We start from the raw sequence: 24,873 nt of genomic DNA on the forward strand, positions 1-24,873 counted from the left end.
ATGGGAACTGTTTGGTTTAAATGAGAAGTTATTCAAATAACCATATAGATATGGACATCAATGAGAGTGATGATAATAGAAAGTGGAGATTTACAAGATTTTACGGGGATCCGATGATTCCGAATAGACAAGAATCATGGAATTTATTACGACGGTTGAGAATAAATTGTGAAATGTCGTGTTGTGTGTCTGGCGATTTTAATGAAATTCTATATGCCAATTGACCGCCTCTAGGAGTACCAACGTCCAAAGTAGAAATCCTACACAAAAGATGTGAAAAACGGTATCCGCAAGTATACAGGTCAAGTTGTAATATAGTTACAACGGAGTATGTAAGTACTCCAAAGATCATACCCAAGGCAGACAAGCACTAAATTAATTCTAATCTAAACATAAATAGATCTAATTAGTACTTTAATCGAATTATAGTACAAAGACTTAAAAGAATGAGTTTGATAAACTATACTAAAAATAAGAAAGGAAATAAAAGAAAAGTAAATAAACAAAAAATGAGAAATCAAGTAATCAAATATGTATCAAATTTGGGCATGGGTAATTAGCTTGCTTTGGTAATCATAATCAATTGCCGTCTCGGGTTTTCTTTTTCAATCAACTAGTCAATACGCTAGTAGGATCTTTTGTAACAACCCGTTTCTAGGTCAAATCAGAACAGTGATTTCAGGACCACAAATCCGAAGTCAAAATAGTTATTTTATTATTAAATAATGTTTACAGCATGATAGATTAATTATGTAAAAGTTTCGTAAAGAAATTTTACTGTTTAAATGGTTAATTCGATGAAAAGGATTAAATCGCATAAAATATAAAAGTAGCATTCTATATGTTAAATGCATTAAATTGCTTTGGCTTTTGAGTATAGTGGCCTTAAATGGTAATTAGACCATTTTAAATGTTAGTGGACATTAATAGCCTTGTTATATATGTTTTATATGTTTATTAAGTATGGATAAAATGATAAGTTGATTTTAAATGAATTAATAAATAAAACAAACATAAAATAAATACCATTATCATCTTTGTTGGCTGATTTATCAAAGGAAGAAAAGAAAAATACCAAGTTAGGGTTCGGCTAGAAATTTGGCTAGATTAAGGTATGTTTTGCTTCGGTTTTTGATAATTTATACGTTTTTTAGATCATTGCTTTGTGTTCTATCATGCCCGTACCTCAATTTCTGAAATTTTTGATGATTTTGAAATGTTCCATTGATGAATACTAGTATATTTTGAAGTATTATGCTATATTATTGATGCATATTGAAGGATATACAAGTTTTATTAAATGAATTTTGACAAAAATGAGCATATAGGATTAAATTGAAAAAGATAGAAATATTGTGGTTAGAAATGTGAAACAAGTGAAAATATGCGCTATTATAATACCATATAGAATTCATCTAAGGTGGATTGTAGTTAAAAATGTGTAATTTACCATTTTATGTATAAAGGATTAAATTGGTAAATAGTTAAAATTATGGGGGCAAATATGTAAATTTCCATTTATGTGAATTAGGGACTAACTGAAATGAATAGTTACTGAAAATATTGAATTTGATAAATATAGATCAAGACAAACAAATATCGAAACTTGATCGGGGGAAACAAAAGGTAGACGGATAGACGAAAGTTAACCGAGCAAATACGAGGTAAGTTCGTATAATTAGAATCGAACTTTTCTATATTTGTAATTATTGAAAAGAATGTGTATAATCGAGATATTTGAAGTATGAATGTCTTATTGTTATATTAGATGTGTTACCGAGCCCCGTTTGAACTATTTGAATTCATAGGATACGAGTGACATGTTACTGGAATTACCGTAATGGTCGAGCTCCTGCATTTGTTGCGGACTCACCATAGCTCGTAAGAGCTTACTGTTTTAGCTCATTGGAGCTTACCGATTCAGCTCGAAAGAGCTTACTGTTCAACTCAATAGAGCTTACTGTTTATCAGCTCATGACGAGTTTACCGACCATTCTCGAAAGAGCATGTATGATAATGGATTGATAGATTACTGACATTGTTCACTAGACTATCATTTGAGGTTCTAATAGGTTCAACGGGCCTAAATAATGTTATATTGAAGAGATACTATTTATGAATGTTATTAATGTTATATATGATTTGTGAATCTAAAATGACGAAGCCTTGAATTAATGGATGATTTCATGTATGTTTACAATGACTAACATTGGATGCATATGTGTGTTTAGGTGTTGGTTAATTAAATTGGTTGCATAATTGTATTTCTTTGATTATGTATAATTGGTAAGTTTAGTTCTGAATTATACGGGCTTACTAAGCTATAAGCTTACTCTGTTTCTTTTTCTATGTTTTATAAAAGTTTGTTAGCTCGCTCGTTCCGGACAAATCAGGGTTCCAGATCACACTATCCAAATTCTGATTAGTACTTTTGAACTTGTGAATTTGTAAATATAGCATGTATAGGCTAATTTAAGGGATGATAGTCATGCTACTTGATATCTTGACTTTGGCATATTTTTGTGTATATGCTAAGCCATGTGATTTGGCTTATTTTGATGTTATATTTTGGTTGAATTGAAGTTTTCAATAATGGTATGTTTTAGCAAGGAAACATGGAATGAAATTATGTAAATGGTAAGTCTTGATATGGCTTATAATGTGTATTGAAATGGTTATTTTGGTTGCCAATTGGGTTGATAAATGTGGTCAAATATGATTATAAATGCTTATGTTTAAGGGTGGCAAATTTGGCTTTTCAAATGGCCTATTTTTGTCCATGCAAGCAGAGACACGGGTGTTTGTCTCAGTCGTGTGCGATACACGGTCATGTTACACTGCCATGTGTTCCCTGGGGTACTCTACAAATAAAAGTCAGTATACCCTACAGTTTTGACATAGCCTAGATAGATGGGCGTGTCTATTAGTCGTGTGTGACAAACGGCCTAGCATATAGGCGTGTGGTTGGCCATATGACCTAAGTCAGTTTCGACCACAGCCAGGGCACACGGGTGTGTCTCTGGCCGTGTAGTGCAAGTTAGTATGTATGCCCTGTTTCCACATGATCTAAGACATGGGCATGTCTATTAGCCATGTGAAGCACACGACCTGTTCACACGGGCGTGTGATATTTGAAATGTAGAAAATTTTATATGTTTCTGAAATTTTTATTTGTTATCAATTTAGTCCCAAATGTATGACTAAAGCTTTGTATGCTTGATTTAAGTACTTATTTAATGTGAATGAATATTTTTTTATTGAAATAAGATGAAATTGGATATATGATTGTTCTAAATTGAGCTACATGTCCGGTAATGCCTCTTAACCTATTCCGGCGACGGTTATTGGTTAGGGGTGTTCCGTCTTTTTATTCTTCCACTGAAGTACTAAGTCGGCTAGAACTACTTATCTTCAGACTTTACAGTCCAAACCGATTCATGGTTAAGATGTTCATAAATAGGCCATACCAAATTTGGGTTAATTCCCACATTGATGACTTCCTAAGGTTGTCAAACCTAAGGTTTAGATTCTTCCTTTCTTGAATAGCTGATCCGTTAAAAAATCCCTACAAAACAGTTAATTTTTCATACCTCCACTCGCTAATCCCCCACAAGAGGATTAGTTCCTCATAGATCTAATAAACGATATAAACTTGATGGAAAGAATGAACATAAAGGACAATTCAATAATAAAGTTTAGAATAAGCCTGATTTGAATTTAAATTAGGTACAGAATCCCCACAGAGTTTGACAGTAATTCAATAATCTGATTTTTCCCATAAAAGTAAATGACAAGAACAAAAATAAAATCTAAAACCTAATAAAAGAGAAAAACTAAAGATTGAATCGATAGAGAAAACTATCCAATCTAAAAAAGTATGTTTAACATGTGCTAAATAAGCTTATTTATAAACTTTAGGGTAATTGTCGTCCTTAACCGTAGGTTAGCTATTGTCATTGTGTTTAACATTTGATTGTGCAGACCAAAACGCCTCTGGCTCATAATTATTTCCCATACAGAGGTGATGTCGTGACACACCAGGTCCTATATCGCGACATTGAGGGCAGTATGTCCAACTTGAGGGGTATGTCACAATATCCTCAAACTATGTTGCGACATTGAAGGCAGTCTTGGAATTCTTCTATTATGCTCCCTATGTTGCAACATCAAATGCTCCGTGTTGCAACCTAACTACCAGTATTGAGTTAGGACACCTTCTAATGGTCTCTTAAACACTCACAAAGTAAATCAGCTCAACCTTAGGCCTTATTTGGCCCCTAAAGTCAATAAAATATTCAAATTACACATTTTATTAAACTTAACTAAACTTACAGAAATTTAATTAAAACTTAACTAAAATGCTTATGTTTAAACTCTTAAAGTGCAAAAACTAGCTTAATCTGCTACACCAAATTACAACAGATCACCAATGAAAAGGTAGAAGGGGTAATAAAAGAGGAGAGACGTATGGAGGATTTTCGAAAGGCCTTAGCCGATTGCGACTTGGTAGATATGGGTTTTTCGAGGCCTTGGTTTACTTGGGAGAGGGGGAATCTGGCTGAAACAAATATAATGGAGAAACTAGATAGGGGAGTAGCAAACGTGGAATGGATGAATTTATTTTCTAAATTCTCGATTAGTCACCTACCCCATTATTTTTCTGACCACTGCCTACTTATCCAAACAGATCAGGGGGAAAGATGGATAGGTTAAAAAAGGTTCAGATTTGAAGCTTGGTGGGAATTTGAGGATTCTTGTGAGAAGGAGATTAAAATGATTTGTGAAGCGAGTTTAGGGAATGTTTTAGAAAATTTGGAGAGTATTCGTGTCACAGACCCTAAACCTTATTCGTCGCTAGAATAAGGTTATGGAGCATGATCAGACTTTTCAAATCAATACGAACATTAAACGAATCAATTAGCATACACATCATAATTTAACCATATCGTCCCTCTTATGAGCCCTTAAGGCCTAAAATATGTGTTAGAAACGAATCAGGACTCAATCGAAAACTCAGAAAACTTTTTGCAAAATTTCAAAATTTTTCCTAGGTGCAGGGCACACACGCCCATATGACCCAATCACATGTCCGTACTTTAGGCCGTGTCCTACCCCGTGTAACTTCCTGACTTACCTCACACGGCCAAGCCACACGCCCATGTGTTAGGCCGTGTGGTCAATTTATTTTTCGAAATTTAGGTGCAGTTTTCACACGACCGGGGTACATGCCCGTGTGTTAAGCTGTGTGCCTCACACGACTGAGACACACGCCCGTGTCTTTGCCCATGTGATAATACCTGAGCATTCTGTTTTGAAAATTTTAGGTTGCAGAGGACACACAGCCTAATCACACGCCCAAGTGTAAGCCGTGTGTCTCACACAATCTGGTCACACGCCCGTGTGCCAGGTCGTGTGGACTCAAAATGAATTTTTAATATTAAGTTTACCAACCCTGCAAACCTAAACCACAAGCAATTCAATAACCAAATGTTCAACCAATCCAGAACACATTCAAATACTTCTAAAACATGCCCAAATAATCAATCTAATGACCTAACCTTACATATTTTTATCAAAATTACACAACATTACTTCAATCAAACCAAATCTAAATATATGTCAATTTAAATCAAATTTTGATCTACTTCTCACTCTTTTTGCATTAACTTAAACTTACCAATTTATAACTTTAACATAACACATGTAGTCATTTATATAAGTAACTAATAAAATCTTATAACATTATTTACAAATATTTTCCAAAATGATCAACATAACATCCTACGTACATGCCATTACCAAAGAAAAATACACTTCAATAATTTTGAGTTCAGGATTGGCTTTGGATGTTGATTCGGCAATTTGACTTTAACCTAACCTGCGCACGGAAACTAACTGTACGCTGAGTATAAACTCAGTTATATTTCTATAATCTGAAAACTTTAAATAAAATAATAAAACATAAACATTTTAATCATCTAAAATCCTTAATCATTCAATTAATCAATTCATAGATAAATCATTATCATATATTCAATCTTCATCAATAGCTATCTCAATAGCTTTTCTTAACTTTATTTTCACAATCATTTATCAATATCAATAATCTTTTCATGAATCCATGATTCATATTTTCCATTTGAACAATTCAATTCAATTCAATATCTATTTCAATTTCATGATCAAAATCATTCAATATCATTCATGTTGCCAGTTTATTTATTCACCCCTATTAACAAGACTCGAACATTGGCGAATACACGGATCTAACCAAAACACACCAATATAGCACCCAGTGCCTCATCGGATAATTCAAAGTAATAGATTGACACCCAATGTCTCATTAGCCATGCCGAAGTAAGTTGGTATCTAGTACCTCATCGAATTTATCCAAAGTAATAGTTTGACACCTAGTGTCTTATCGACTCGTGGTCGAAGTATCCCTGAACACTTCCAATCCTATGGCATGCCAACTATATCCGACTCAGCCCGATACAGTTAATAGGATTTTCAAATCACATTTTTCATTTCAATCAATCTCCATTACAAATCAATATTCACATATATTCATGTATTCAATTTCAACATTATAATATCAATTACTTACCTCATTTCACTTACCATACTTATTAATTAACATACAACAATTAATAATAATTAGATTTAGATTATAAAAATACAAATCATAATTTCCCGAGTTACTCCTCGTCAACTTTTTTATTTCCCTTCTTAGCCGAAGTTTCTGGCACAATGTTAGCTACAGAAATTAAAACAATTTAAAATCATCAATATAACACAATTTCACATTGAATATTTCAATTTATACTCAACTTTTGCCTAAGTTCCAATTTAATCCCTAACCAAAACTAACTTTGTTTTCTTCACAATTTATTCTATATTTTCATTCAATTTCCACTTAAAACTAGTTTTAGCTCTCTATTTTCACCATAAACCCCTAAATTTTGATATTTCCCAATTTATTCCCTATTATTTCAAAACCTATAATTTATTTTAAAATTCAATCATTTTCTCTATTCTAACTTAAAATTCTTTCTATCAATTTAACCCCTAATACTTCAATTTATTCAACATGAACAACATCTACAAATTCACTAATTTCTAAAATTTTAACATAAATCAAGTATTATTTTGTTCTAGAATTCTAAAAACATCAAAATTACAAGAAAATGGGCTAAATTGACTTACAAAATTAACTTTGAACCTTAAAACCTAGTTTTTCCTTTTTCTTTTCTTTCTCCTTTCTCCTTCTCTGTTTCGTTTTCTATTCTATTCTTTTTATTCTTTTTTTGTTTCTTTATTTATTTGTTTTAATTATAATAATATAATATAATATAATAATATTTTCTTAAATAATTAGTAAGTATATATGTATATTACAAATGTATGTATGTATTTATTACACATGTATATTAGCATTATCATACAATTGTCACAATTTGGTTTTTTTTACTTATTTAGTCCCTTAACTTTTTTCTATCCTATAATTCAACTTTCAACCTTTATTCAGTTTAATCATTATACCTAATTACCCTTAATTCAAGCTAATTCACCTGATCAAAACCTAATTAACCATACAATTAACTTCATAAATATTTTTAATAAATATTTATGAATCTGTTTGCCGAAAACGGAGACCAAAAATTCACTTTTCGATACCCATACATTTCAGATCATTACAATTCGAAAGGGATTGCAAAGTTGGGAAAAACACCTTAAGGAGAGACGAGTTGGAAAAAAATGAGCCTTATAAAATGGTTAGAAGAATTGGATGGTCTCACAGGGATGACGATATTCTTATGGAGTTAATTGATGCCAAGATACAATTAAACTTCGAAATGAAGAATAAGGAGATTTACTGGGAGCAGAGAGCACGACCTAACTAGCTGAAACAAGGTGACAGAAATATGACCTTCTTTCACAGCTTTGTATCTCAACAAAAATAGATGAATAAAATTGGAGGTCTTGAGAATGATTATGGTGAGATTAGGACGGACGATTTTCAAAAGTAAGGCAATTGAGGAATTTGATGAATTTCAAACCGATCAACCTTTGTATGGTTTTATACAAAATTATCTCAAAAAATTATGGTAAATAAACTTCAGAAGGTGATAGGTTGTTATGTTGATGAAGCCCATAGTGCTTTTGTTTTGGGATGTTAAATAATAGACAATGTACTCCTTGCATATGAAATTCTTCATACATTAAAGTAGAAAACATTTGGGTTAGAAAGTTCTTATGGCATTGAAATTGGACATGAACAAAGCTTATAATCGTATTGAATGAGATTTTTTTTAGAAGAATGATGAGTAAAATGGGCTTTGCTGTGTCGTCGGTCCAATTTATCATGAAGTGTGTTAGCACCATTCCTATTTGGTTGTTTTGAATGATAATGTAGGCGAGGGGCTTAAACCAGGAAGAGGTTTGCGTTAGGGCGATCCATTAAAGTCCGTTTTTATTCTTAATTTTTTTGTGAAGGGCTCTGACACTCTTGAGACTAGGAGTTGAGGAAGGGAAATTAAGAGGGGTAAGCGCAAGTGAAAGAGGACTGAAGATTTCTCATCTGCTATTTGCATATGATTCATCATATTTGGAGAAGCTACTGACAGAGGCGCTGATATCCTTAAGAATATTCTAAAGGAATATGAAGAATGCTCAAGTTAGTGTGTTAATTATGGAAAATTGACCGCCTCCGGACGTACCAACATCTAGAGTAGAAATCCTACACATAATATATAAAAAGGTGGTATCTGCAAGTATACGGGTTAGGTTGTAATATAGTTACAAAGGAGTAGATGAGTACTCTGAGGATCGTACCCAAGAGAGGCGAGCACTAAATTAATTCTAACCTAACCAGAAATAGATCTAATTAGTACTTGAAATGAATTATATTATGATGAAATAAAAAGAAAGGTTTTTTTAATCTATGCTAATAATAATAAAAGAAAGAAAAAAAATCATGAGAAATCAAATAATAGAATATATCAACTCTGGGCATAGGTGATTAGCTCGCTTCAATAATCATAATCAATTATTACTCCAAGTTTTCTTGTTCAATCAACTAGTCGATATCCTAGCAGGATCTTTCGATCTTCTACTAGAATAACAGTTCGGCAAGAACTATTTGTCTCTCGACCTCACAGTCCAGACCGGTTCACTGTTAAGGTGTTCATGGATAAGCCAAACAAAATTTGGGTTATTCCCACCTTAATGACTTCATAGCGTTTTCAGGTATAAGGATTATGTTCTTCCTTTCCTAAACAACTGATCTGCTATGAGAACCCTACAAAAAATTAATTAATCATACCTCTACTCGCAAATCCCCCACAGGAGGATTAGTTCTCATGGATCTCATAAACAATATAAACTTGATAGAAAGAGTATACATGAATAATAATTCAAGAATATAAATTTATAAGAAGCTTGGTTTATATTAGAATTAAATGCAGAATCCTCACAGAGGTTGATTATGTTTCACAAATCTGATTTCTTCCACAAAATTAAATAACAAAAAATGAAATAAACCTAAAGCCTAAAAATAGAAAAACTAAAGACTAAATCTAAGAAGAAAATTATACAATATGAAAGTTGTCCATAACATGTGTTAAATGAGCCTATTTATAGAATTTAGAGTGGTCATTGTCCTTAACCCTCAGTCAGATGTTGTTCTCGTGCTTAACATTTAATTGCACAGACCAAAATGCTCTTGGCTCATAATTATTTCTTGTATAGAGGTGATGCCGCGACACACTAGGTCTTGTGTCACGACATCGAAGGATGTAGCACCCCTAACCCATATCCGTCGCCGGATTAGGATTATAAAGTATTATTGATCAACTAGAAACTTTAAAACATCATAACATTCAGTAAATTCAATTATATCATAAACTATTCATTCACATACATTTTGCCCCTAAATCGAGGCCCCGATGACATAAAAATAGCTTGGGAGCACTTTGGGACTAATTTGAAACAAATCAGGAAGTTTAGGAAAAACATGCAAAAATTGGAAGTAGGGGTCACACGGCCGTGTGTCTAGGCCGTGTGCCTCACATGGCTATATCACATGCCCATGTCCCCAACCGTGTAACTCTTTCAGTAAGGTCACACACTCGTGTGCCAAGCCGTGTAACTCTCTGAGTTTCCCCATATGCTTGTATGCCAAGCCATGTGCTAGGCCATGTAACTCACTAAATTGAGTGCTAAGGAACTCTCAGATGACAAATGGTTGTGTCACCAGGCCATGTGCCTTACATGGCTGAGCCACACACCCGTGTCTCAGGCCGTGTGGACCCAAACTTACCCAAAAATTCAAGTCATCTCAAAATCATTCTATGCACAACTTTTCAACCCATTCATGTACACTTTAAGGAACCTAAGTGTCACCCAACACACATCAAAATACCATTTCAAATCCTAATTTAAACTAACCAATATGTCATTCAAAGGCACCACATTCCATCAAAACATTTCTATCCAAAGTAAAGGAATTTAACTACATTTCAAGCATGAACTTGGTTTTTCTAGCTACCACCACATAACAATCAACTTAACCATTCACTTTTTCTTTACTTCAAACATACTATATAAGGCTTATATTCCTAGTGCTTACAATGACCAAATGACTCAAGCTTATCAAAGTATTTAAAATCCATCCAAGAAGACTTAAGTTCAAAAGCATATTTGTACCAAGATGATTATAAACACATTCAAGAGCTTTTACTATTCAAGGTCCTACACATGCCATATAACCAAAACATCCAAAATCTACCAAATTAGTCTTTGAGATAGTGTGCTTTTTCGAGCTTGATCCGATCTCCCAACCGCAAAAACGAAATCCACAAACAAAGAACAAACAGAGGTGAGCTTACTTAAAGCTTAATAAGTTTGTAAAAATTAACGATGGAGCTTACCACAAGTTATCTTAACAACACAACTGAATAACAACTAAGATAAATCTGCAATTTTCATAATCTACCACAGATAATAGCCACTCATTTCATTAAATCAATTTGATCAGATAACATAGCTTGACATTTCAGAAATGAAGAGTAACATTCATTCGACTAGATCCCAGATTATTGACCGTTCCACAATGCTGCTCACACAAGCTGTAAAGGATCTACAACAAATGCAGAACCTCAACCATTGCTACGGTTCATTCATTAGAACAGAGCATTTAGCCTTTTTCACTAAATCTTGATGCTCCTCACACAAGCTGTCGAGAATCCACAATCTTATGAAGGATTTTCAGCCATTGGATTAGTCCATATTGCCATAACAAATTTGCATAATCATTTCGTCACTTCACGTCCTAGACCAAGGCCTAATCACCTTAACTATTCATTTTACCATCTCGCATTTTGATCCAATAAGCTTAGCAATTCTCCAACTTATATATTCATAATTTTATTGGAAGAAACATCAATTATAAGAATTAGAAATACAAACTTACCAGCTAATTCGCAGTAATAGCCAAAATACAGGGACTACTACGCTATCTTATCTTTTCCTCGGTTCTTCAAACGTTTGTGATCTAAAACAATAGTTTCATTTAATTATCTAAATCCAATAGTAAAATTGACTAATTTTATGCAATTAAGTCTTTTTTACTACTTTACAATATTACCCTCAACTTTTTATTTTTAATCAATTTAGTCCCTAGGTCTTAATCATGCAAATTATCCATTTTTATTGAAAACCCAATCTAACCGAATGCCAATAGCTCTCATTACAACCCATTTTTGTAATAATTTCACACCAAGTCCTTGGGTTTATAATATTGATGCGTCGTTGAGAGCACCAAAAATATCCTACCCGATAAAATAATGAAAATAATAGTATAAGGGAAGTAGGATCAAATCCTCAAGGACTGGATTTGCACAAGTTCCTGTTCCTCGACATCCTTGACAGAGTCATGCCCAAGAAAACCTGCGTACCTGGGAAAAAAATAAAAAAAAACAAAATTAAAAGTTTGATTGAATTGAAATTGCAAAAATTAAAATTAAAATTGTAAAGATAAACAGAGTTGAGGAAAGAGAGTTTTTTTTTATGGAGAGATTCCGGCCTCCAGTTGTCTCAATCCACCTTGAGTTCAATTCTAGGCTTTTAAGTGATCCTTCTCGAACAGAGAAAGACAGTTATAGTGGAAGAGGACGCCTATGACCACCAGCTAAACTTAGATTTTAGACTTACGATTTACAGGAACTTGACTCTAGCCAACCGTCGCTTTTGTGGGATCGTCTTACACTAGAAAATCACTTCTCAATGGAAAATGTCACTCCATTTTGTCTCTTAGGGTCGAAAACCACTGATGCAGTAAGCTAACGAACCAACAGCGCAACATTCCCAAAACATACAAAGCGGTCGTTCTTTAAACAAGTTGAAAAGATCACCTTTAAACGGACATGGACGACAGCGTCACCCCGTAATGCGGAGAAACGATGAATACTCGTTGAGAAGGCTAAGCGTAGATTCTAAGCCTCATGAACCCTTTTTGGGGGAATTTCGACAACCTTTGGCTAGATAAATTTAGTGGCTCATGCTTTTAGGGGGAAAAAATAAACGTAATGAAAATGGAATTTTATTGAATAATATGAAAAGAACAAAGGCTAACCTTTTTGGGAGGGGGAATGTTGACAAAAAATATGTGTGAAATTTGTGTCACTCCATCCCCTATTTATAGTACTTAGAAAATATAGTCTATTCCTAATTAAATTCTAAAAGATAAATAGAGATAAAAGCTAAAATTAAATCTAAATAATAATCTTAACAATTATCCTAATATAATTAAAATTTAAATAAAATCTTGTGTTTATAAAATCTCTTTTTTGCACTTTTGCCTTCAAGTCTTCCATACTTTACATTTTTGACACCACTTCTTTCCTACTTCGCATGCTGGCCCATTTTATCTTTAAATTAACGCTTTTTGCCCCTAAATTTTTTTTTGCCTTCAATTTAGTCCCTACAAGATAAAAAACCATAAATAGCTCAAATTAGTAGGATCATACTCAAAATAAATATATAATAAATATATAAATATATGTCATTCTAGAGTATTTATCAAATACTTTAGCAATTTAGTCTCTAAACATTAAATTCATCAAAAATTACTTTACTAAATAACCAAATATAACATCAAAGCTTAATATTCCTCCATAAAATTTAAAGAACAACTCTAAATCAAGAATGGCACAATCCAAAACATTTAACAATTTCACAAATTGATCCTCGGGTTAGCTAGATTATTCTAATATGAACCCAAAAACATAAAAATTACTAAGAACGGGCTAGGATTCACCTATAAACCAAAGCTTCAAAGTTGAAAACTATGGAAACCCTAGTTTTCTTGTGTGCCATGGAGAAGATGAGCAAAATGAAGCAATTACTTATTTATTTTTCTTTAATTTATTTTATATACTTAGGTTTTTTTTGAAAATATATCAACTTTCATAATTAATTCTTAATTAACTATTATTAGGCCCAATTAAACTTATCCACATGTGTATATCATCATTTAAATCCACTAATTTAAATCCACATGTGTATATCATCATTTAAATCCACTAATTTAACTCTCATGGATTAAATTATTAAACAGAATTTCATACAATACTAATGATCTTGTAAATATTAAATAATTAATATTTACTAAACGACTCGTCATATTCATGGTCTAGAAACCACTGTTTTTCACACCACTGAAAAACGGGTTGTTGCAAAGGTAGTATGCTTCATCTTCAGGGTGTCTTCAGAAGTGTGTCGCGACATCTTCAGGTTGTGTCACAACACCAAAGATAGTCTTGGAATTCTTCTATTTTGCTCCCTATGTTGCGACATCCGACTCTCCGTGTTGCAACAGAGTGACCAATATCGAGTTAGCATGCCTTTTAATAGTATCATGCATGCTCACGAAGTATATTAGCTCACCCTTAGGCCTCATTCAGCCCCTAAGATTAATAAAACACTCAAATTATGCACTTTATTGAATTTAACTAAACTTATGAAAATGTAATTAAAACTTAACTAAAATGCTTGTGTTTAAGCTCCTAACATGTGAAAACTAGTTAATCTACTACACCAAATTAAGGTAGATCAAACTCTCCCACGTTTAAGTCATTGATTGTCCTCAAGTAAAACAAATCACAAATTGAAAATGAAAAGACGACCCTTGAGCAAGTATGGTACATCTGTTTAGCTTTGGAGCACATGAGTAAGTATTTCAATACACATACATAATCTTGGCATGATATGTACTTGACTTGCCACTCCTGATATCAAACACCAGCATTATAAGGATCCATCAATAAATTATACAAGTAATTTGGTTATCCTAGTAGAATACAAACAATCATAATTGCAATTATTCAGTATGATTTCAAATTGTGAATAAATCTACCTAGATCGCATAGGGCTTTTCATCTTGTAACAATCTGAGGCTTAGGATAGGTATGGAAATCAAGAATAGTAAGCATAAAATAGTTTCAAGAATGAAAATAGTTTAGCACATCATATTGTCCCCTATTCTCCCCCTTAGTAACCCTTTCCCACTCACCCCAGTCTTTCTCCTTCTCTCACCTTCCTTATGTCTCCTTATAGGAAATCTCAGTATCATACAACAATTACATCTAGCTCACGAGTTTTTGTACGTTAATGAATGAGACGTTAATGAATGAGTTTTTCTATTGTTGTAAATTTGTCATTTTTCTTTCTTTTTCACAGTACCTCATTCACAAATGCCTTCATTTTTCACATACTTTTTCTACTCGTGTAATTTCCTTTCTGAATTTTTTTATTTCCTTTCTGAATTTTTTTCTTTTTGCACTTTTAAGCTAACCTATAATCACTATGCTCTACTGATCTTTCCTATCACTCTATTTGTACAAAACCACTGTAATGTTTCTACTTAACCCTCAATATGTATGGCTAGACATTTATAATCATGCAGTTCAGGACCAAAAAAAAGGGGGCAAGCACAAGTTATCATTTTTAGCTCAAGTTTTGTATATGGGTTCATCAAGAAGTGTTTTATGGCTCAAAATAGGTACTAAGGATTAATAAATAGGGTTAGCTTTTTGGTTCTAGGTGTATACTAAATAATGCCTTAAGTTATCCTTAGGTATCTCAATATTCATAAATTTAGTCAGCCAAACAATCACAAATTCAAAAATTTATCATTCATATTAGCACACTTGTTTCCTTGTATTCTCTATATCATTTGGTACATTCAATATCATAATGCCTATTTACAATGTAATATATAGAACTTAGTAGAATAATAATTTTAAAAATCAATTATCATCATGCCAAATTTACCATAAATACAATCAACCTATGTACATGCTCCTAACCAATCACTTGTATTTCTACAAGCTCAAGCAAACAATTGACAAGTAATAGAAAAAAAAACATACAAATTTAAACAAATTCTCTATGTTACCACCCACACTTTAGATAACACATTGTCTCCAACGTGTAGCCCCATAAAATATACAGACAGAGTTACTCAATTAACCGTGATGGTTTCGTGGGCTATTGGTGTAACAGCCCGATTTTGGGTCTAGTCAGAACAGTGGTTTGTGGCCACAAATCCGAATTAGGAAATTTTTTATTATATGTTTATGGTCTACAATTTCACGGAATGATTTTGTGAAAATTTCGTTCAAAAATTTTGACGTTTGGGCACTCAATTTAGTCAAAAGGACTAAATTGTAAAAAGTACAAAACTTGAGTTCTAGAAGCTATAGGTGTCAAATTGCTATGAAATTTTAAATTGGAGGTCTTTAAATGGTAATTAGACAATTGGTTAAGTTGGTGGACAAAAATGGACATGGTTTGGTATATTTCTAAAGTTTTTCATTAAGGGTGATTTGGTCATTTGGTAATTAAAATGAATTAAAAACAAAATTAAAAGCCAATTTTTGTCCATCTTCAACCCCTTTGCCAAATTTCACATGATGAAGGCATATCTAGGGTTTTTCAAGCTTCCAAGCTCGACTGTAAGTCCCTTTTAGCCCCATTTTTAATATTTTTTTACATTTTTGAGATCCTTATAGCTCGATTTAGCTATTTCCACCATTATTTTGAGTTAGGGTTTGTGTTTAAAAATTTACCCATGGATTATATGCATGTTTTTTGATGTTTTATGGAAGAATATGAAAGTTTGGGGTGTGATAAATAACTTTTACTAAGTGATTTTTGATGAAATTGCAAAAAAGAACCTATTTGTAAAAGTTGTAAAATTATGTGTAGAAAATGTGATTTAGTGAAAAATTTGAGCTGCTATAAGAGGGAACATGAATCGGCTAGGCTTAGAATTTGAGAAAAATAAGTGCTTTTCATCTTACGAACCTAGAGGCAAAATTATAAATATGTGAAACTTTAGGGGCAAAAATGTAATTTTACCATAGTGTGATTTTTGGACTAAATTGAATAATGTGAGTATTAAATAATTTAAATGTGTTATTATAGATCAAGAAATACGATGAATTGACCTTGATCGGGGAAAAGAAAAGGTTGTGGACTAAATTGCAAATTCATCATATTTTGCACCGAGGTAAGTTTGTATGTAAATAATGCATCATTTTTACTTACGTTATTACATTTTATTATGTTTTATGAAATGTGGCTGAATATTGAATGAAATTGACAAGTATCGAAGAGTAAGAAATTTCCCAGTTAAACATTAGGAACAGAATAGGATACAAGTGACATGTCACTAGTGACTCAAGTGTGGTACTATGTGAAGGCTACTTTGTGAAGAAAGATAGCTTTGGTCACAAGTGTGGTACTATGTGAAGGCCACTTTGTGAAGAAGGTAGCTTTGACTACAACGGTGGTACTATGTGTAGGCCGCCGGGTATCCGTTATTATTCCGATGTGTTCAACGGGAAATGACTAGGTGTAATTGAATATTACTATGTGATGAATAAGTGCAGGTATGTGTGTGTAAAAATATGAGCAATGTGCTCAATATGTGATCGAACTTTGGTAAGATTGATATGGAGTAAGTGTTACAACGAAAGTTACTACAAAAAAACCATGAAAGAGTGAAATTTAGTAATAAAACAGTTTTGGACAGCAACAGTTGTATAACTTTGAAAAATCACAAAAAATGGTCGAAATAGAGTTAGAGGTTGAATAAAATATGAAATTAAATCTTATTGAGTTTATTTTCATATAAAGAAATGGTGTAAGCAAAAGAATTTCATATTATGATATATTTGAATTTTTGTGAGACAAAGTCAGAATGATTTCGGAATCCCCTATTCTTATTACAAAAATAATTATGAGTTATAATTTATATTCTTAAAATTCCTAATGAGTCTAGTTTCAAAAGAAATAAACAGGAACATCATCTGAATCTCGTATGAGGAGATAATTAATTTTTAGTGAAGAGGGGTCAGAACTATCAGATAGCAAAACAGGTGTGAATTTAAAGAATAAAATGTACTTATTGGCTACACCAAAAATTCTAAAAATTTTATGGTAAGAATATATGCGAGTCTAGTTTCTAAAAAATTTAGCGGGTCTTAATTTAGAGTTCCATAACTCTAGATATAAATAATTTAGTGACTGTGACTTGAATAGACAGCTTGTTTTAAACTAGAATAAATAGTGGATCTATGTGTAGTTATGATTGTATTACTTTGAAAACATATTTTGAGGATTTATAAAAGCATGCTAATAATTTGTTTATTATTTACATGCCTACCTACTAAGCTATATGCTTACTTCCCTCTTTTTTCCCTTGTCTTATAGTGTCACCAAGCTAGCTCGAGGTACGGAGATCGTCGGAGATCCATCCACACTATCAACACTCTTTTGGTATTTTGTAAGCAATATTTTGAATTATGGCATGTATAGGGGACTTGGTTATTTTGTTATGTGTCATAATTGATTTGGCCTAAAAAGTTGGCCTATGTTATTTGATAGTTCATTTTGTATAAGGCCATTAATGTTGGCTATTATTGGTTAAGTTGTATGTTTATGATAATGCCATGTTGTGTGTTGATAAATTTGGTATAAGTGTGTAAACGTTTTGGATAGAAAAAGGCTTGGTAAATAGCCTAACTTTTATCCACACGGCTGGCCACACGGCCATATGCTCAGGGCGTGTGCCCCTGTTTTTTAAGAAATTTTTCAAAGTTTTCATAAGTTCTCAATTTGGTCCCGAACCACTTTCAAAGCATGTATTGGGCCTCGTAAGCCCATATTAGGGACTTTATGATGAAACATGAAAAGTTTTAATTTGGATGGAAATTTTATGACTCGGTCTTGTATGATTGGTTATGTTTAAGTCCGGTAATACCTCGTACACTGTCCCAAAGTCAGACATGGGTAAGGGGTATTACAATTGGTGGGTGTTTCCTCTTTCGATCATTAACAACTCAAAATTGTTGTGCATCTACTATGTGGGATTCCTACGTAGAAAATTTAAACAAAACACCAAACAACTAATAATCTACTATTACTCCTATTCCTAACAATTTAAATAAATTAAAAATCATCCCAAATTTAATATAATCTTTAAAAATAAAAATTAGAAGTTCAGTCATCCTCCTCAAAATCCATCTCATCATGTTCCTCCCTCTCCTTAGTTCATTCTTCCTCTTCGCTCTCCTACTCCTCTTCTTCTTACTCTGGATGCATTGGCTCAAACATGTCTGGTATGTAATTAGGTACCTTAATATTGTTTTTTGTGCGAATTTCTCAAAAATCGGGTCCAACTACTGCATCCACTGTATCATCCAATCTAGCTTGGGATGACTACTCTCATCAATTTCTTGTTGAGTGGTCAATTTTGCTTTCCTTTGAAACGAAGCCGTAGCGGCCATCATCTTTTGTTCGCATTTGTTCCACTCCATAACCTATTTAGTCCGAAGCTCAATGTACTGTGTATACAAAGTGTCACCAATTATGCTTAGGGATGGCTTCATTGATTGCTTTGTAGATGACATTGGAACACCTACTCTTTTGTATAAGGTTGTCACTAAGTTGAGAAAGAATACTCCCACTTTCTGGCTACCAGTGCACCATTTCATATTTTGAAATATCCACGTTCCAATGCATACCTATTTTTTTGCAAAATAGCATAAAGCAAAACCACTCGAAAAGTATTGACATTAGAAATATTCAAAGCAAGAACTATTTTGGTGCACAAAAATTGAATCCACAATTTTGCTTCAGGGAACATTATTGCTTGATTAAAGGAGGTTAGAATATCAGTACATGGGCGACATTTCCATTCACCCCTCTTCTCTGTTAGGAAGTTTATAATATTATCCATTTTTATATCTCGAAAATATTTCAAATCAGTTTCTTTTATAAAAAAATTTCATAAAATGGAGCATTATAAAATTCACAAATAATCCGAAGGGTAATTCGTACTTCTTTCCCTCGCACTGGTATTGTATCCCATGTGTCCTTTAGTTTTCTTAGACTCTTGGTCCCGTAAAGATGAATAGAATTCCTGAACTACAGGGACCACAATAAAGTCTTTTGGGATTGTAAAAAAATGTTCGCATCTATGATATCTTATTAGAGGTCATGTCTCCTGACATAGGATCATTAACGGTTCAAACCCTGTTCTTGAATAAATATTTTTCCTTAGAGTTCTATAAATATCATCCAACATTTAGATTAAGGAAATTTGAGAGTTTTGGAACCTTCGATGGTTCCAGTTCATTAGTTCACTTAACTTTCCTTAGAGGTATATTCAATTATATTCTTAGGCTAATGACTAATAACCTAGCAATCAAACCTTCCACTAGAATAGTAAAAACAATAAAATAAGTTAGGAACTCTTAACCTCAAATGGAGATTCGTCGGATTCCCTTGAGAAATCTTGTTGTTCTGTCTTTAAATCCTTACACCTAGTGAGTTTATTCCGAAAATAAGATCTGCAAAACAAAGATTTGGAAATAAAAAGAAATTTGAGGTTTTAAGAATTTTAGGGGTTAATAAATTTAGAGGATTTTGAAAGAATTAGACGTTAAAAAGGTTTTAAGTAATGGTTTAGAGTGTCTTGGGGTTTTAAAATAAAGATTTTTTGCTTAAAACCAGATATAATTAGGTTTAGTCATTTGGGTTGCAATTGGGTCGGGTCAACCCAATAAAATAAATTACAGTGATGTGCGACACAAGGGTACCGTGTCGCGACATCTCTATCAGAATGTCAATGTCGCGACACACCCTGCAGTTTTGAAAAACTTGGGGAAGCTGCCTACCATGTCGGGACATAATGGTTTCCATGTTACGATATCGAGATGGTTTTCTTGATTCCTTCAATTCTAGCCTTGTTTGCAACACCGAATCTGTTTTAGCCTAAATTTCCAATCCCCAGGATGTCTCGGTTTTTATAAAACATCAATCTGATACAAACTAGAATCTACACTAAACAGTTAGTTAAATATACAATATGTTACATTAAATTTAAAAGTTACTCCAATTTGTCACGTTTCACTACCAGATTCGTCCGACAGTCTTAAAGACATTATGTCATTCTTGTTTCTCTCGGTACTGGCCCTGCGTCTGTCATGCCACTCCACCTTCTTTCGCTTGTCCCTTTTTCTAAACCTAATTTTTGGACCTACAATGTTCACAAAAAGTACTTTCTCTAATTCAGTGTAGTCAAGTTTAGTAATAGATATTTCATTACTGTATTCTTTTAATGTATTCTTTTCCCCCTCTGTTGATAATTGCATTTAAAAGTTTCAGTTTCACCATTGATCTTCATTTTTAACTCATTCTTTTCTAGATCAATGATTGATTTTGATGTTGCTAAGAATGGTCTACCTAACATAATAGGTATCTTATAATATTCCTCGAAGTCTAGAATTATGAAGTCCGTCGGGATAATGAAGCTGCATACTTTAAATAACATGTCTTCTAATACTTCTTTTGGTTGTACTAAAGATTTGTCAGCCAGTTGTAATGCTACCTGAGTGTGATTCAGATTCCCTAATACGAGTTTCTCATATACAGATAAGGGCATTAGATTTATACTTCCTATCTCTATGAGAATTGTAAAACTTCCCGGATCTTTTAGCTTTTGGGGAACTTGTCTAGATATAATAGCACTACAAGAAGCATTCATATTAACTTATTTACCTACCTTAATTTTCCTACACCTAGATATGATTTCTTTTAAAATTTTAGTGTATTTAGGGACTTTTTCAATTAGTTCGATCAAAGGCAAGTTATCATTTAATGTTTTACTCGTGTTTATTTCTCCTCTAACCTTGGTAGGAATGTTATCTTTACAACGGGAGGTTCTTTAATTGCCTCTTTCTCCAATTCAGCTGTTGGTTCGACTAGTTCCTCTAGTTTTGGCTCATTAATAGCTTCTAAGAATCCTTTATTAAGACCACTTGTACTCCCCTTATGTTTTTCCTGAGTAAGGTTCTCTAGGCTACTTAATACTTTACCTAATCGGAGCGCGATTACTTTTACATGTTCATTCCATTCTCTCCAAGGGCTATCTTCGATGTTGCTAAAGATACCTGTGTCAATTTGTCTTTTTATATCACCTATCATGCTCATCAATTGGCTCATCTGACCTTCAAGCTTAGTCAATATTTTTGCTGAGTTGGTGCACTCAGACTACACATGTTTCACATCTATCCTCATTGACTGCATTTCCCCCTCGATTCGATTCAAGCATTGACCACATATAGTATGGTCATTTGGGTTGGCCCTTTCCTGAAGTTTCTATAGATAAGGAGGTTGATAGTTAGTGTTTTTGACTTGATCAGAACTAGTCCCTCCTCCTTAATTTCCTCCTCATCTCAAGTTCGAATAACAATTCCATCCAGGACTGTAAGTATTTAAATAAGGATTTCCACCCCTATTCATGATGTAATTGATAATATACTGGAAGAGCAGTTTGTCTTCTCCATATATAGACAATGCATTCTTCCCAGCTTCTATGCGGTTGATTCTATCCACTAACTATTGATATCAGTCGTCCTCTTGGACAACATTCACCATAAATGGTTTTTAGCCATATATGTATCGTTCAGTTGGCCACTGGCAGGAATTCATCTCCATATTTTCTTTTAATTCGTACGTATCCTCGTACGTTTGGTTCATTAAGGCACCTCCTATAGCTTCATCTAATCCTGACCTTACATATACATCTAAACCATTGTAAACAATTTGCAGTCGTAACCATTCGGCAACCTGTGATGTGGGCATTTCTGAATCAGCATTTTAAAATGCTCCCTAGATTCGTGAAAACTTTCTCCCTCTAATTGTTTGAACATAGAAATTTTCCCTCTTAGTTAGACCGTCTTGCTAATAAGGAAGAACTTTTGTAGGAACTTTTCTGCAAGTTCATCCTATGTTGTGATATATCTTAGTGCCTACGAATCTAACCGACAAAAGGTGTTATCAATTAATGAAAAGGGGAACAATAGAAGATGAATAACGTCACCAATGTCCCATTTTATTTGAAGATATCAAAAAGCTGAAGGAACCATTTTAAATGCTAACTCAGATTTTCTATCATCATTCCTTGAAACTACAAATTATTCTGGATCATAGCTAGCTTGATCTCAAAATTATTGGTTGTGATATCTAGTCTCATATACTTCCTTGGACTATATCCAGATTTAGTAACGCCTATTCCCTTAGAGTCCTCTCATTACGCGCCATGTTAATGTTTGCGGGTAGCTGTGGTGGTGGATCTTCTAAATTGTTATTGTTAGCTTCGTCGAAGAATGGATTCTCACGTGGTGGTAAATTACCTAGAGCAGGTGGTTGGTTCTGCATTTGATGTTGCTGTTGTTGCTATCAACGATTCCTACGAATTATTCTTTTTGGATTTGTGACCGGCTCTATAGGTGTTCCCCTACTACGAGTCATACACTAAACCCAAAGAGAAAAGATTGGTAAAAATAAGGAAATAAAATAGTATTTATAATCTAAAAGTTTCCTAATTATTCAAATTAAACAAAATTGGGCATTAAGCTTTTGATTATCCAAGTTAAGTGCCAACCTATGTATGGACTTTTCTGCATATTCAACATGATTGTCTCCCTTGCTTAGCCATTAGTTGTTTCAATTCTTCATAAACATCTAATAGCGCCTTATAACTAATTTTCATGAACTCTAGGAGTTGATCCATACGTTTAATATCCTACCTGAAACACAATTTCATAGCTAATTTTAGTATTAATTCGATAATTGATCTTATGCACGCTTTAGAAAATGAATGTTGATTTACAATAGTTGAACAAGTCTAACATTTCAATTGCATCCGTATAGGGAATGAGTTAATCATAGGTTGCATATGAATCATATGTGTCATCTTCGATGGATGCCATGGCTATTACTTTTGTCATCATCTTTCTACCAAGAGAATATTGAGGCTCAAAGTACACTCCCATGATCCAAAAATAACCTTCAACTACCCTATCTCTTGCAAATGGTAGTTTGCTTGTAAAGTCTAAATCCTTCCACCACCTACCAGAAAACAACAGAATTCATACTTGTTATGACAATCTTATACTCATTTCATTTAGTAGAAAAGAGTGCTGAATTTTTAATTCTAGTAATTAATCCGGACAACCTTTTCTAGAGAAAAAGGATCCAAACACTTACCTGCAAATCTCACTTAGCTCTTTCCTGTGAAAAAGCTGTAACAAATTGAAATCTATCTTTGCAAACTCCAACAATGCCTTCTTGTGGGATTCAATATCCTGGTATATGGAAATGTATCACCTAGCCTCGACCTTGGCAAGCCTCTTCGGATCGACTGCTTTAAGGCATGAGTAACCTGTTCTGACAGAGGATAGTCTAAAGTTGCAGCTGCAACAGTTAGGTGAGTGGTGATGAAAGAAATAGCCTCATCCAATATATCTTCCCCATGCACACGCATACAGGAAGCTTCGTAAAGTTCCAACAGTCCTTGCACATCATTCGTCAGAGATGACTTGAAATTCCGTTCCTCATCTTTGAATTTGTAGAATACCTCTGCTCAAACAGTATCCAAAGTTCTCATCGAACACATTGTTGGAATATGAAATAAATATTAAGAAATTCTAAAGTTGAAGATTTAATTACCACATGGAACATCAAAGCCGTGTTCTTTATGTAATCGAAATCGAAGAGAAGTAGTACGGAGATCATTGTCAGCTTCATTGTTGTCATGGTATATAGCCTCTAATGCATCTTCAATCTCTTTTTCAGAGTGGTAATTCACACCCAATCTTTGGACTGCATCGATTAGGGGCAACTTTTGGGTTGAAGTATCCATGGGCGCCACAAGCATCCTCCTCACTTCTTCTTTTAATTCTTCATAACGTAGTTGAGTTGTAATATCAATATCCTGCTCCAAGATGAAAATATCTTCATATTAAATACAATTTATATTCATATATACACAAAATATGTATGTATGTATGTAGACCTTATCAGGACAATTGAGGAAGACATCTCCCCAAATGCCAGGATGAAAATCGGCCTTGGGACGATTTTCCATGTTGCAGGAAATGGGTGAAGCATGGATTTGAGAAACTTGTGAAGCCATTTCTCCAGCTTAAATCCCATTTGAAGAAAATTTGAAAAACCACCCAATTTGAAGAAAGAATTTGTATTTTAAAAAGAGGAAGAAATTGACTTACTGAAATCCCATTTTAAATTTTTTCATAATTTTAACAAAAATTTAAATTATAAAAACTTAGAAACCCCTCATCTAAACAGTCTCTAGAAGAATATCTAATAAATTTAATTATATTTGACTACTTACTTTTAAATTGCAAATTACAATGGCCTGCTAAGACATTTAACATATCCAAATCCAAAAGTAATGTACCAAAAAGAAAAAACAAACATATGCACAAGTAATATTAA

General features: G+C 33.3%; 1 non-coding gene and 1 pseudogene across 1 annotated transcript; one reads left to right on the plus strand and one right to left on the minus strand.

The window, feature by feature from the left end:
* The first annotated feature begins 22,197 nt into the window (after positions 1-22,197).
* On the plus strand, positions 22,198-22,303 carry LOC121206825 (small nucleolar RNA R71). The gene has a single exon (XR_005902003.1). It is a non-coding gene; the product is annotated as a small nucleolar RNA R71 (small nucleolar RNA).
* A 683-nt stretch (positions 22,304-22,986) lies between these two features.
* On the minus strand, positions 22,987-24,627 carry LOC107917667 ((+)-delta-cadinene synthase isozyme C2-like; annotated as a pseudogene).
* Between the last annotated feature and the right edge of the window lie 246 nt (positions 24,628-24,873).

The sequence above is a fragment of the Gossypium hirsutum genome, chromosome A01 (genome assembly GCF_007990345.1).
Source record: "Gossypium hirsutum isolate 1008001.06 chromosome A01, Gossypium_hirsutum_v2.1, whole genome shotgun sequence".
Classification (NCBI taxonomy): Eukaryota; Viridiplantae; Streptophyta; class Magnoliopsida; order Malvales; family Malvaceae; genus Gossypium; species Gossypium hirsutum.